The following is an 11954-nucleotide window of genomic DNA, read 5'->3' on the forward strand; positions in this document are numbered from 1 at the left end:
CACTTAGTTTTTGTAGGCATTGTGCAAGGAGGATCAAGAAGAAGAATGTTTAATCGACAATGCCTGCTCCTTGCACATGACCGGAAGGTTAGAGTACCTTCGGGATTTCAGGTCTATATGCAATGGTGGAAATTTCACTTTTGGAAACAATGCAAATGGCATCATACGAGGCTACGGTGTTCTCACCACGGGGAACTTTTCCATTCAGAAGGCTGCTTATGTAGAAAGCCTTAAACACAATCTCATCAGTGTTGGCCAACTATGTAAAGCAGGCCATAGAGTGGATTTTGATGATCAATTTTGTTACATAATGACAAGTGACAGAAGTACTTGCTTAATCAAGTCAAGCTCCGAAGGCACAATGTATCCTCTAGATATCTCTCTCATCATTGGTAAACCGCAGCTGTGTTTTCTCTCCAAAGCTGTATCCGAAGTCAGTTGGATATGGCACCGCAAGCTAGCTCATCTCAACTTCAGATACATCAACAATCTTGTCACTAGAGAACTAGTTCACAGTCTCCCTATTCTCAAGTTCAGCAACAATACTCTCTGTCCAGCTTGTGAATGTGGAAAACAAGTCAAGGCAAGTCACCCTCTGATAATGGATTCGTCTATTTCTGAACCACTGGAGCTGTTGCACATTGATCCCTGGGGTCCATCAACTGTAGCCAATCTCCATCACAAAAAAATATATACTGGTTATTATTGATGACTATACACGCTTCACATGGGTCTTCTTCCTCAGACTCAAATCAGAGACACCGCATATCTTTATCAACTTCATCAAAGAAATCGAACTTCAGATCAAGCTTCTAGTCCGACACATCTGCAGTGATAATGAAACCGAGTTCACTAATCATCTTCTCAACAGTTTCTTGGTGTCCAAAGGCATTTCCCACAACTTCTCAGCACCCCATACACCGCAACAAAATGGTGTAGTAGAAAGAAGGAACCGAACACTAGTAGAAGCAGCCAGATCCATGCTTAACTTCGCCCAACTTCCTCTCTACTTCTGGGCTGAAGCAGTAGCAACCGCATGCTTTGTTCAAAACCGAAGCATTGTGTTAGGCTGAAGTTTTATTTTGATGTTGCGTCTTTTGGGCTCGTTAGTTTAGCCTTGTATTCTCTGGTTTGGGCCTGTCCAACCGAGAGCCTTTATGTATTGTATATAAGTTAAATGCTTGCATGCATATTAGGTCAAGATTAAGATTGCTGAGATTATCGATATAGCGATTCATCCAGAGTATAACAATTTTCTTTAATCATACTTGTAATCTTCTAATCCTCTACAGTTGATGTTCTTAATCAAGCTCTTCTGAGGATTTTATTTAATCATTCGACACGTTTGATTCAAGCTGTTTTGTTCTTATTATTGCGTTCTTGTTGTTTTATTTTCATATACTTGTTCAAAATCTAATCGATCTTTATAGATTAAAAGTTGTTTTAATCCCATCAATTGGTATCAGAGCAGGAGGCTGTGTAATCGATACACATCTTTTCTATGAAAAAGATTTCCATTAGGGTTTTCCGCAATCATCGATATTTATTGAGCCGTCATCTTAATTGACGTATCTTAATATTTATTGTTTTGCCCTAATCTGCTTTAATTACAAGTCTGATCTTTGAACAGGTTTTTACGATCATAATGGACGCAACGCAATCAAACCCTATTAATATTTCCAACAGCATCGATTCGACGACAAAGATTCCAATCTTGTACACCCATGACTATGAAGTATGGGCGCATCATTTTGAAGATTATGTGATTGGATCGGAGGACAATGGTTATCTCATCTGGGAAGCCATCATCAATGGACCGTTTTCTCATTCTCCAACATCCAGAATCATTAAGACGCAAAAAGAGTACAACGATCTGCTTAAGGACGTGAAGGATATTGCACAAGATGAAAAAGACAAATTCCAATGCAATATTAAAGCTCTAAGGTTGATCAGATTCGCCCTTCAGTCCGACACATTCAGACTGGTCAGCTCATGTACTACGGCAAAGGAAGTATGGGATAGACTTCGCGAACTGTATTCCACAGACGAAGATCTTGAACATTCTATCCAAACCTTGCTTCTATCTGAGTTTGGAGAATTCAGGCAAGGGGCCGAAGAAACGGTGACCCAGACGTTTGATCGCTTCAATCATCTTCTCAGCAAGATGATCAAACACGATATTGAAAGGAAGCTCATCGAACAGAAGGTTACTTTCTTGAACGGACTGAGATCTGAATGGAGAGCAGTGGTTTCCACAGTCAAAGCCCATGAGCAGTTTAAATCATACTCTTTGGCGAAACTGGTGGGTATTCTAAAGTCCCAAGAGAAGATTGTGGTTCAAGAGAAGAACGTTGTTTCTAGTCTTGGTTCGCTGGCCCTCCTATCTAAAAGTAAAACTGTGATGGAGGATGAAGAGCTCAACTTGGAGGAATATGACCTCACAACTGAGGATTATGCCATGATGGTATCCAATCCTAAAAGGTTCAAAAAGAAGAGATTCCCCAGCAACAAAAACCGAAACTGGCAGGGGAGTTACAGCTCTGAAAAAGTGAACAATGAACCGAAGGCTGAGGAGCCCAAGAAGGAACGGAAGGCAGACGGCGATTTCAAATTAAGCTGTTTCTACTGTGGTGGCAACAACCACTATGCTAAGGACTGTGTTCTTAAGAAGATGGCTGAAAAGGACGATGGAAATGATGAGGAAGCCATGCTGCAGAAGAGATTGGATGAGTTGAGAAAGAAGAAGTCTACCGCTAACCCTTCTATTAATGCTCTTATTGTGCAGGGTTCGGTTAATGACGATGAGTTCGGTAGCACAGAAGTTTGGTCTACTGACTCAGAAGACGAAGAAGTGAGGCAGCCTACTCATGGAAAGGCTTATGTGGCTAAGGAGGAAAGCAGTGGTGGAAAATGTTTCATGGTGACTGACGTATCTCAAATGAGGGGATACAATACCGATGGAGGAAGCAATGGACCGAAGGTACAGGAGGATATGTGCTTTGCGGCCAAACCACTCAGCCAGCAGTTCAATGAGCTCGATGAACTGATAAAGAAGGTACAATCTATTTTTATTTCATCTAAAGTACCATCATCCTCATATGAGAAAGAACTAAAAAATGTTAATACAAGAATTTCTCATTTAGATAGTAGCTTAACTCAAACTCGAGTCACCAATTCTAACCTGACTGATCAATTAAGCAGGGTGGCGTCGAAGAGTGAGGAGCGGCGAATGTGGATTGAGTTAAAAGAGTCGGAATTAGTTAAAGTTAAAGACGAAAACATTTATTTGCAGAGAGACAATTTGAAACTGTTAAAACAACGAAATGTTTTTTGTTTAATAGCTAAACGTTTATATTCCAATATTACTCAACTTCACTTGGATTGTGAGATAGGCCAAAAGATCCATCGCATGATTTTGCCCTTCCTAGAATTTAAGGAGGATGAAATCGATGCCGAAGCCTACAATTGTGAGAGTGTGATATCGTCTGATGATGTCAATCCGACCTACATGTATGGACTGGACAAAATTGAGTCCTTCATTAAATCCAAAGACCACAAGGACATGCTCAAAAATCTTTTGGACGAAAATGACAGACTTAAACTGAGAACCGAAACCATGCAAAAATTTGACTCTCTAAACGCCAACGTAAGCTCAGAAAACAAAATCGATGTTGAAAATGCATCTGAGCTTAACGAGGACGAAAACATGAGTGAGATTTCTATAGAGGATACAGTTGACTGCTCAGAGTTTGTTAAAAGCGAAACTGAAAACCACAAAAACCTAATTTCTGAAAACTCTGTGGATTTCGCTCGATTGTCCCAACAAAAGTCCCCGAAATTAATAGAAAAAGCAGTTGTGTATCAAAAGGTCAGGACCACTCCGAATCAAGTATACAAAGTGACTGGAGTAACCGAACATCAAACAGCTGAGCTCACAGATATTGTAAACGAAGACAATGCAGATGGTTGTGATGAGTACTTCTGGGAAGCTCCAATAGATAATGGAAACGAAACCGTTGGTCTATCTGAAAGAACCTCCTGGATGAGAAAAGGGAGATACATACCTGAACCATTGAATAAGCTCGATAATTTCAGTGAGCCAAGCACCAGTGGTACGAAAGATATTCCTCAGGAGGATGGGAGATCAGCAAAAGAAGACATTCCTTCCACTCCTTCAGCTCAAAGTGAAACCTCTTCAGACATTCCTTCTACTCCCTCAGTGCAAACTGAATCTTCTTCGGATACTCCCTCTGTTCCCTCTGCTCAAAGCAAAACTCCTGAAGTTCAAAAGGAACCAGCCAAGGAGACAACAAAAACGAAAGATAACGTTCATCATCAACCTAAGCAGATGAGGGATAAGAAGATAGAAAGGAACCAAAGATACAGAAAAAACCTTTCTGAAAGGAAACAATTCTGGCACGCCCAGAATGCATACTACTCACACCAGGACAAGAATCTGAAGTATGAAAACAATCCTGTAAGAAAACCTGAAAGTTCCAACAACCGAAAGCCAAGGTTCGGTTCACAAGAAAATACCAACCGAAAGCCAAGGTTTGGTTCACAAGAAAATACCAACCGAAAGCCAAGGTTCGGTTCGCAAGAAAATACCAACCGAAAGCAAAGGTTCGGTTCTGAAAAGGATTTCAACCGAAACCAAAGGTTCGGTTCCAAGAACAACTCCAACCGAACACAGAGGTTCGGCTCTGAAGTCAAAAGAGAACAAGACTCGAAGGTCAGCCCCTCCAATGATCAAAAGCAAAAGGGTCACCTAGAGTCATCAGCCAGGAAGTCCTCCCCATCCAAATCCTCTCTTTCTAATTCTTCTCGTTCTTCTACTTCCACCAATTCATCTCCATCTTGCTCTAAAGCTAATCCCGCTTGTTCTCAAAAACCTCATTCATCAGCTGAACAGAAGGGAAAGCAGAAGGTCGATGAATCCAAACCAGAGTCCAAAACGAACACATCCAATCCTAACAGAATAAAAGTCTTTACAATTAAAAAGAAAGATGAGACAACTCTAATAAAACGAACATATTTAGTTGACATCTCTCTTACTGTTCCTGTTCCCATGAAAAGCTCACATGGACCCAAGAAACTTTGGGTTCCTAAATTTGCTTAATTTTTGCAGGTTATAAGTGACGAGCAGTTTGACGAAGAATGGTACATCGACAGTGGCTGCTCGCGTCACATGACAGGGAGGAAAGAGGAACTCAGGGAATACAGATCTCTTGCAAATGGTGGCAACGTTAAGTTTGGAAATAACTCTTTCGGCACCATAAAGGGATTTGGGATGATAACGAATGGTGACTTTACAATAAGGAAGGTGGCTTATGTGGAAGGACTCCAACACAACCTCATCAGTGTATCTCAGCTTGTTGGAGGTACAGGTCTCAAAGTCTCATTCGATGATGAAGGTTCTGAAATCATAGAGAAAAAGACAAAGAAAGTGATTCTGAAGTCAGAGCGAAAGGGTGAAATGTTTCCTCTGAACATGAAACCCATCAAAGGAAACCCAGCCATATGTCTGTTATCAAAAGCTCAATCCGACAAAAGCTGGTTGTGGCACCGAAGACTCTCTCATCTCAATTTCAAAGATATCAACCGACTTGTCACTGGAGGTCATGTTAGAGGTCTTCCATTGCTCAAGTTCAACAGAGAGCATTTGTGTGCTGCATGCGAAATAGGAAAGCAGAGTCGTCAAAGTCACCCATCTGTAATCAACACAAAAGTTGTTGAACCACTCGAATTGCTTCATATCGATTTGTGTGGTCCTTCATCTATCGAAAGCATCGGTGGTAGCAAGTATATTCTTGTTATCGTTGATGACTTTTCACGATTTACATGGGTGTTCTTTCTAAAGCTCAAATCTGAAGCATCTCAAAAGCTGAAAGTGTTTATCAAGCAAATTGAAGTCCAGCTCAAGAAGGTCGTTCGCAACATCAGGAGCGACAATGGTCTCGAATTCAAGAACAGGGAGTTTGAAGAGTTTCTTGCAGAAAAGGGAATTAGTCACAATTTTTCAGCTCCCTACACACCACAACAGAACGGTATAGTCGAAAGACGAAACCGATCCTTGTGTGAAGCTGCCCGAACTATGCTAAGTTTCGCTTCCTTACCTCTTTATTTTTGGGCTGACGCTATTTTTGCTGCTTGTTTTACACAGAACATGTCCTATCTCAACAAGCGATTCACGCTCACACCATATGAGATATTAAACAACAGAAAGCCCAATGTGAAATTTTTCCACGTGTTCGGCTCAAGGTGTTTCATCTTTAATTCTAAAGAACACCGCAACAAGTTTGATGTCAAAGCCGACGAGGGAATCTTTCTGGGTTACTCACTCACATCCAAGGCGTACAGGGTCCTAAGCAAGCGTTCAAGAAGGATTGAAGAGACATACTATGTGACCTTCGACGATTGCTATGTCAAGAAGCTACAGGCCATAGATGACACAGCCAGGGAAATCTTTCCTCAAACTGGTCAAGTCACAGTCTCAATCGCCAATTTATACGAGAATTTTCTGGAACTCTTTGACGAACCGGAAAAAGCTTCTCTCTCAGAAGCAGGAGCAGCTGACAACAAAGTTGATCATATGAAGCAAATTGTCGAAGAGGCTGCAAGAAGAATGCATGAAGGAGAATCGCCCACTGATGAATCTCCATCCAACAATGCTTCAGTCGAGGGGGAGCCAAGTTCTCATGTCGAGGGGGAGCCAAGCTCACAAGTCCAGGGGGAGCCTAGCTCTACAACTTCAACCGAAGGTCCTTCACCAACCGAAGGTGCTTCTCCAACCGAGGATGCCCCTCCAAACGAAGGTGCTTCAACGCCTGAAAGTCCAGCACCACAAGAAACCCCTGAACCTCATGTTTCTCAAGACTCATCAATTGAGGGAGAGCATGATGATATGACACTTGATTACGATAGCCAATCTGAGCCAGAAGAGATGATCAACGCTGAACTAGATCCAACCTTCGATCCGAATTACCCTCCTCTTACCAAATGGACCAGAGATCATCCCATCTCTCAAGTAGTTGGTGATGTATCTGAAAAAGTTCTAACCCGATCTCAACTGAAGGCAAAACAGACATCCTTATTTTCAAAGGTTGAGTTTTGTATGTTTAACTCATTCGTATCAAAAGTTGAACCGAAGACAGTGAACACTGCTCTCGATCACTCTGATTGGGTTCAAGCAATGCAAGACGAACTGAACGAGTTTGAGAGGAACAAAGTCTGGCGCCTCATTCCAACTCCTCCAGATGCTTCGGTTGTTGGTCTTAAATGGGTTTTTAGGAACAAAATGGACAAGGAAGGTAATGTCATAAGGAACAAGGCTCATCTGGTGGTCAAGGGATACTGTCAGGAGGAAGGAATAGACTATGAAGAGACTTTCGCTCCAGCAGCTAGGCTAGAATCTGTTAGAATATTTCTGGCTTATGCTGCTCACAAAAACTTTGAGGTTTTCCAAATGGATGTCAAGTGTGCATTTCTCAATGGAGAACTCGAAGAAACTGTGTATGTGGAGCAACCTCCTGGGTTCGTGAACGAAAAGTATCCAAATCATTGCTACATTCTGGATAAAGCTATGTACGGCCTCAAACAAGCTCCGAGAGCCTGGTATGAAACGCTTACAAAATTTTTAAAGATGTCTAAATTTAAACAAGGTTCGGTTGACCCAACCTTCTTTCGCAAAAAGGAAGGTAACCACCTTATGATAGTTCAAATTTATGTCGATGACATCATCTTTGGCTCCACGAATCCCAGCTTAACAGCTGAATTCAGAAAGTTGATGGAGACTAAGTTTGAAATGAGCTCAATGGGTCCTATTAATTTTTTCCTTGGTTTAAACATAAGACAGGGACCCGAAGGCATCTTTATCAATCAGGAAGCTTACACGAAGACTCTCCTAGTGAAGTTTGGAATGATGGGCGACTCAAAAGTCAAAGTCCCAATGGCATTCGGCACCAAGCTTACCCCATCTCTAGACAAACCGGCTGTCGATATCACGCTCTATCGTCAAATGATAGGCTCACTGATGTATCTAACAGCTAGCAGGCCTGATATCATGTTTTCTGTGTGTTATTGTGCTCGATTTCAGGCTAACCCACGCGAACCTCACATGCTGGCAGTGAAGAACATCCTACGCTATCTCAAGCGAACCACCTCCTTAGGTCTTTGGTATCCATCCAACTCAGGCTTCTTCATTCAAGCCTATTCTGATGCTGACCTTGGAGGATGTGGACTCGACAGAAAAAGCACAACTGGTGGCTGTCAATTCCTTGATGGGAAATTGGTCAGCTGGCAATCCAAAAAACAAACATGTGTGTCGCTGTCTACTGCCGAAGCGGAATACATTGCCGCTGCATCCTGCACATCACAAGTGATTTGGATCCAGAGTCAACTTCGAGACTATGGACTCAATATGAAGAAGATCCCACTATATTGTGACTCTGAAAGTGCAATTAGGATCTGTCATAACCTAGTGCAACACTCTAAAACCAAACACATAGCACTGAGGTATCACTTCATCAAAGATCATGTGGAAGATAGAAATGTCGAAGTTCACTTTGTAAGAACCACTGATCAACTGGCTGACGTCTTTACCAAAGCTCTTCCAGAAGCATCATTTAATAAAATATTGCAAGGGCTAGGAATGATGGAATCAGAGTCAGTACCTCACACTACCTCTCAAACTCAAACGTAAGAAGCGAATTCAACCGAACGTTCGGGTTCGGTTCAACCATCTGACTCGCTCATTACTTCAAAGGTAGTTTTTCTGAGTTGTATATTTTCTTTGTACAAAATGTGTTTTTTTTGTGTAAAAAGTTTTTCCAAATTGCATATCTAAATTCCTTCGTTTCTCAAAATTTTCCAAAACCGAAACCTACCGAAGGTTCGGGTTCGGTTTTTCAAAATTTTGTGGAACCGAAACCAACCGAAGGTTCGGGTTCAGTTTTTCAAAATTTTCTAGAACCGAAACCAACCGAACGCTCGGGTTCGGTTTTTCAACTTTTTCCCAACCGAAACCAACCGAAGGTTCGGGTTCGGTTTTTCATTTTTCAAATAAAAAATATTTTATTTAATTTTTTTTTTGAGTGCTCATTCGTTTATGGGGATATATTTGATGACTTACTTAAGTGTCCCTAGAAGCATGTTGTTGTATGTGTCCCAAGCCTCATAAGATTTTGAATAATAGCCTTCATGACCTGGTATACACAAACCTTGTCTTCCCAATAAGGCTAACTCATTTATTCTAATCGTGAGCTACCTCACTCTCTTCTCACATGAGTTAAGAGTTTCCTGCTTGGTCCTTATTTTCGCAGCAGAGGTACTATGTTTTCTTACACCATCCCCATTACACTTCTCCATTACATTCGTTTCATCACTGTAACCCTTGAGACTCTCAGAAACTACCACTGAGGTTTATGGTTACACAACATCTATGTTTGTGATCTTAGTTTCGTGCCACTACGAGCTGAGTGAAACCCAAAATTCAACACCAACGAATTGACGGTGACCAATTAATTTGATCAAGTTTTCACCAATGAATTGACGAATGTACCTTCAAGGAATCTCAATTTTTCTTTTGAGTGATTCCAATGAAATTGTTACTCACCATAACATTTCTTCCCAAGGGATCCAGTTTTAAATTATTATCTGAGATTTCATATTAATCCAAGCCACTACAAAATCAATTCCTACCTACTTGTTCAACAGACTACACCGGTCTCACAAGTACTTTGTTCACTTTCATTCTTATATCAAGCATTGAATTGATGAATCAAAGCGAAACCACCCTTAATTAACCTAATTAAAAGAATCCTTTCAACATTTATTAATAAATGTTTGATCGTAATTCAACGGGATACCACACTAACACTTTGAGGTCTTTCTTGACCTTGAAGGAAGAGATTCGTGCCCGGGATCATCAGTTTCGTGTCATTATTGGCATCAAAAAATATCCTTAAAAGAGTTGCTTTATTTCTTTTCCTTTTACACTCTTTGCACGAAAATCTTTGATTATCCCAAATTCCGTTGCTAATTATTTACAGGCTGGATTCTACTTTCGTGGTTAATTATGGAGCTGTGGTAAAAAACAATCCACGTGGCATATTAATTCAAAAATGGCGTTTAAAAGGGATAAGACGAAAGGTTGCTGACGCGGCGGGAGATTAAAAGGATTGAATTTCAAACGACAGTAAAAAGTGGGCGCGTGTGAATATGAAACGGCCGCGCTTTTACTGACACTTATGGACGCGTGTGCGATTACCAAGCGTCATCACTCTGGCATTAAAGGCGCGTGTGGAAATGGAAACGGTTTCTCTCTCTGAAACGGCGCTTGTTGGGTAGCGTGATCCTAGGAATCTGACACTCTCTCTCCTATGTGATCATCGCATAAAAGATATGAAACGATTTTTCTCTCTCCAATTCCTCACTATAAAAGGCAGTCTACAACACCATTTACCTTTTTACTGCCTCCGGATTTTCTAAAGAGCAAAAACCTCCAAAGCGCTTCACTGTTCTTCTTCTTCTCCAACCTCCAACAATGGCTGAATCTTCTTCCGTCCATGCTACTTCTCAGATTCTTCCCATTCGACCCCAACAATGCCTGGTCATTGATCTAAACCCACTGGCATATGATTCCTATATGTCGCCGGTCATAGAATGCCTCAAGTACTCCCAGCTTGCTCCTGCATTGTCAAGAATTGAGACGGTGCCAATGGTGGCCTTATCACAGGTCTATGCGACGGCTTACTACGACAAGGCCGTCGACCGGGTATTCTTTGAGGTGGCAGAACACAAGACTTCGATTTCTCGCCCCCGTTTCTGCACTATGTTAGGGTTTGCTACTGACCCATCGAGAGTTCACCCGGAGACGATTCCGGTTGGGATGTTGTACAACATGTTTTACAACATGGGCTACACAGAGGTTCTCACCTCCGTCGCCAAGTTTAAGAAGTCCTGCCTACCGCCCCAGTGGAATGGGTTATTTACAGTTCTCTTCAAGGGACTGTCAGAGAGGAGCTCAGGATCTGATGGTGCAAGTCGTCTTTTCCTTTCGATAATGTATAGGGTGTACAACGGGATAAACCTGGACTATGGGTTTGTCCTATGGCAACAGCTGACTCAGAGCCTCTCTTCCTCTTCCCGACACTCTGAGGTGTCGCTGGCCCGGTTCTGGATCTTGATCACAAGATAGGCCATGGACAAGTTCAATGTTCCAACAGCCGATGGTGCATCGATGTCTTCTATTGGTACGTTTCATACCAAGAAGATCATCGTATCCGATGCATCAAAATTCTCATTCATTGGCTCTATCCCGAAGTCGATGTATGCCGATGTGCCCGTCGATAGCAGACTGATCAGGACGATCAAGGAGTTTAGGCCAACTGGTCCGAGGGAACTAACATCGGACATGCTGCGATCGATTCATGATGCCGATAAACCGGTGGCCAGGGGCAAAAAGGCAGAAAAGGGGAAGTCAGTGTCCAAAGCTCCAAAGGGACCTTCTCCCAAGAAGCGAAAACAACCGAAGGCTGCTTCATCCCCACAGCCGAAAAGGAGGAAAACCCAACCGAAGCGAAAGCTCCTTATTCCCTCCTCTTCAAGCGAATCCGAAGGTGGGAGTTCGGACTCTGAAGGATCACAAGGAGACGAATCTCCTCAACGAGGCAACACACCACCTCGGTCCCCAACCCCAGAGATGGAACTTCATCAATCTCCTATTCCTTCACCTCCACCAACAATTCCTATTTCCATTCCCACCATAAACCCCACAATTCCCCCAACCTCTTTCCCTATACCACCACCAATTTTCACCACATCAACCGAAACACCACCAGTTACCGAAATCCCTTCGGTAACCGAACCTCCACAAACCGAAACACAACCTCCACAAACCGAAACAAACCCCCCACCCACTCAACCTGAACCAACCAAACCAATAACACCCCCAG

Source organism: Lactuca sativa, chromosome 4, assembly GCF_002870075.4.
Source record: "Lactuca sativa cultivar Salinas chromosome 4, Lsat_Salinas_v11, whole genome shotgun sequence".
Taxonomy (NCBI): domain Eukaryota; kingdom Viridiplantae; phylum Streptophyta; class Magnoliopsida; order Asterales; family Asteraceae; genus Lactuca; species Lactuca sativa.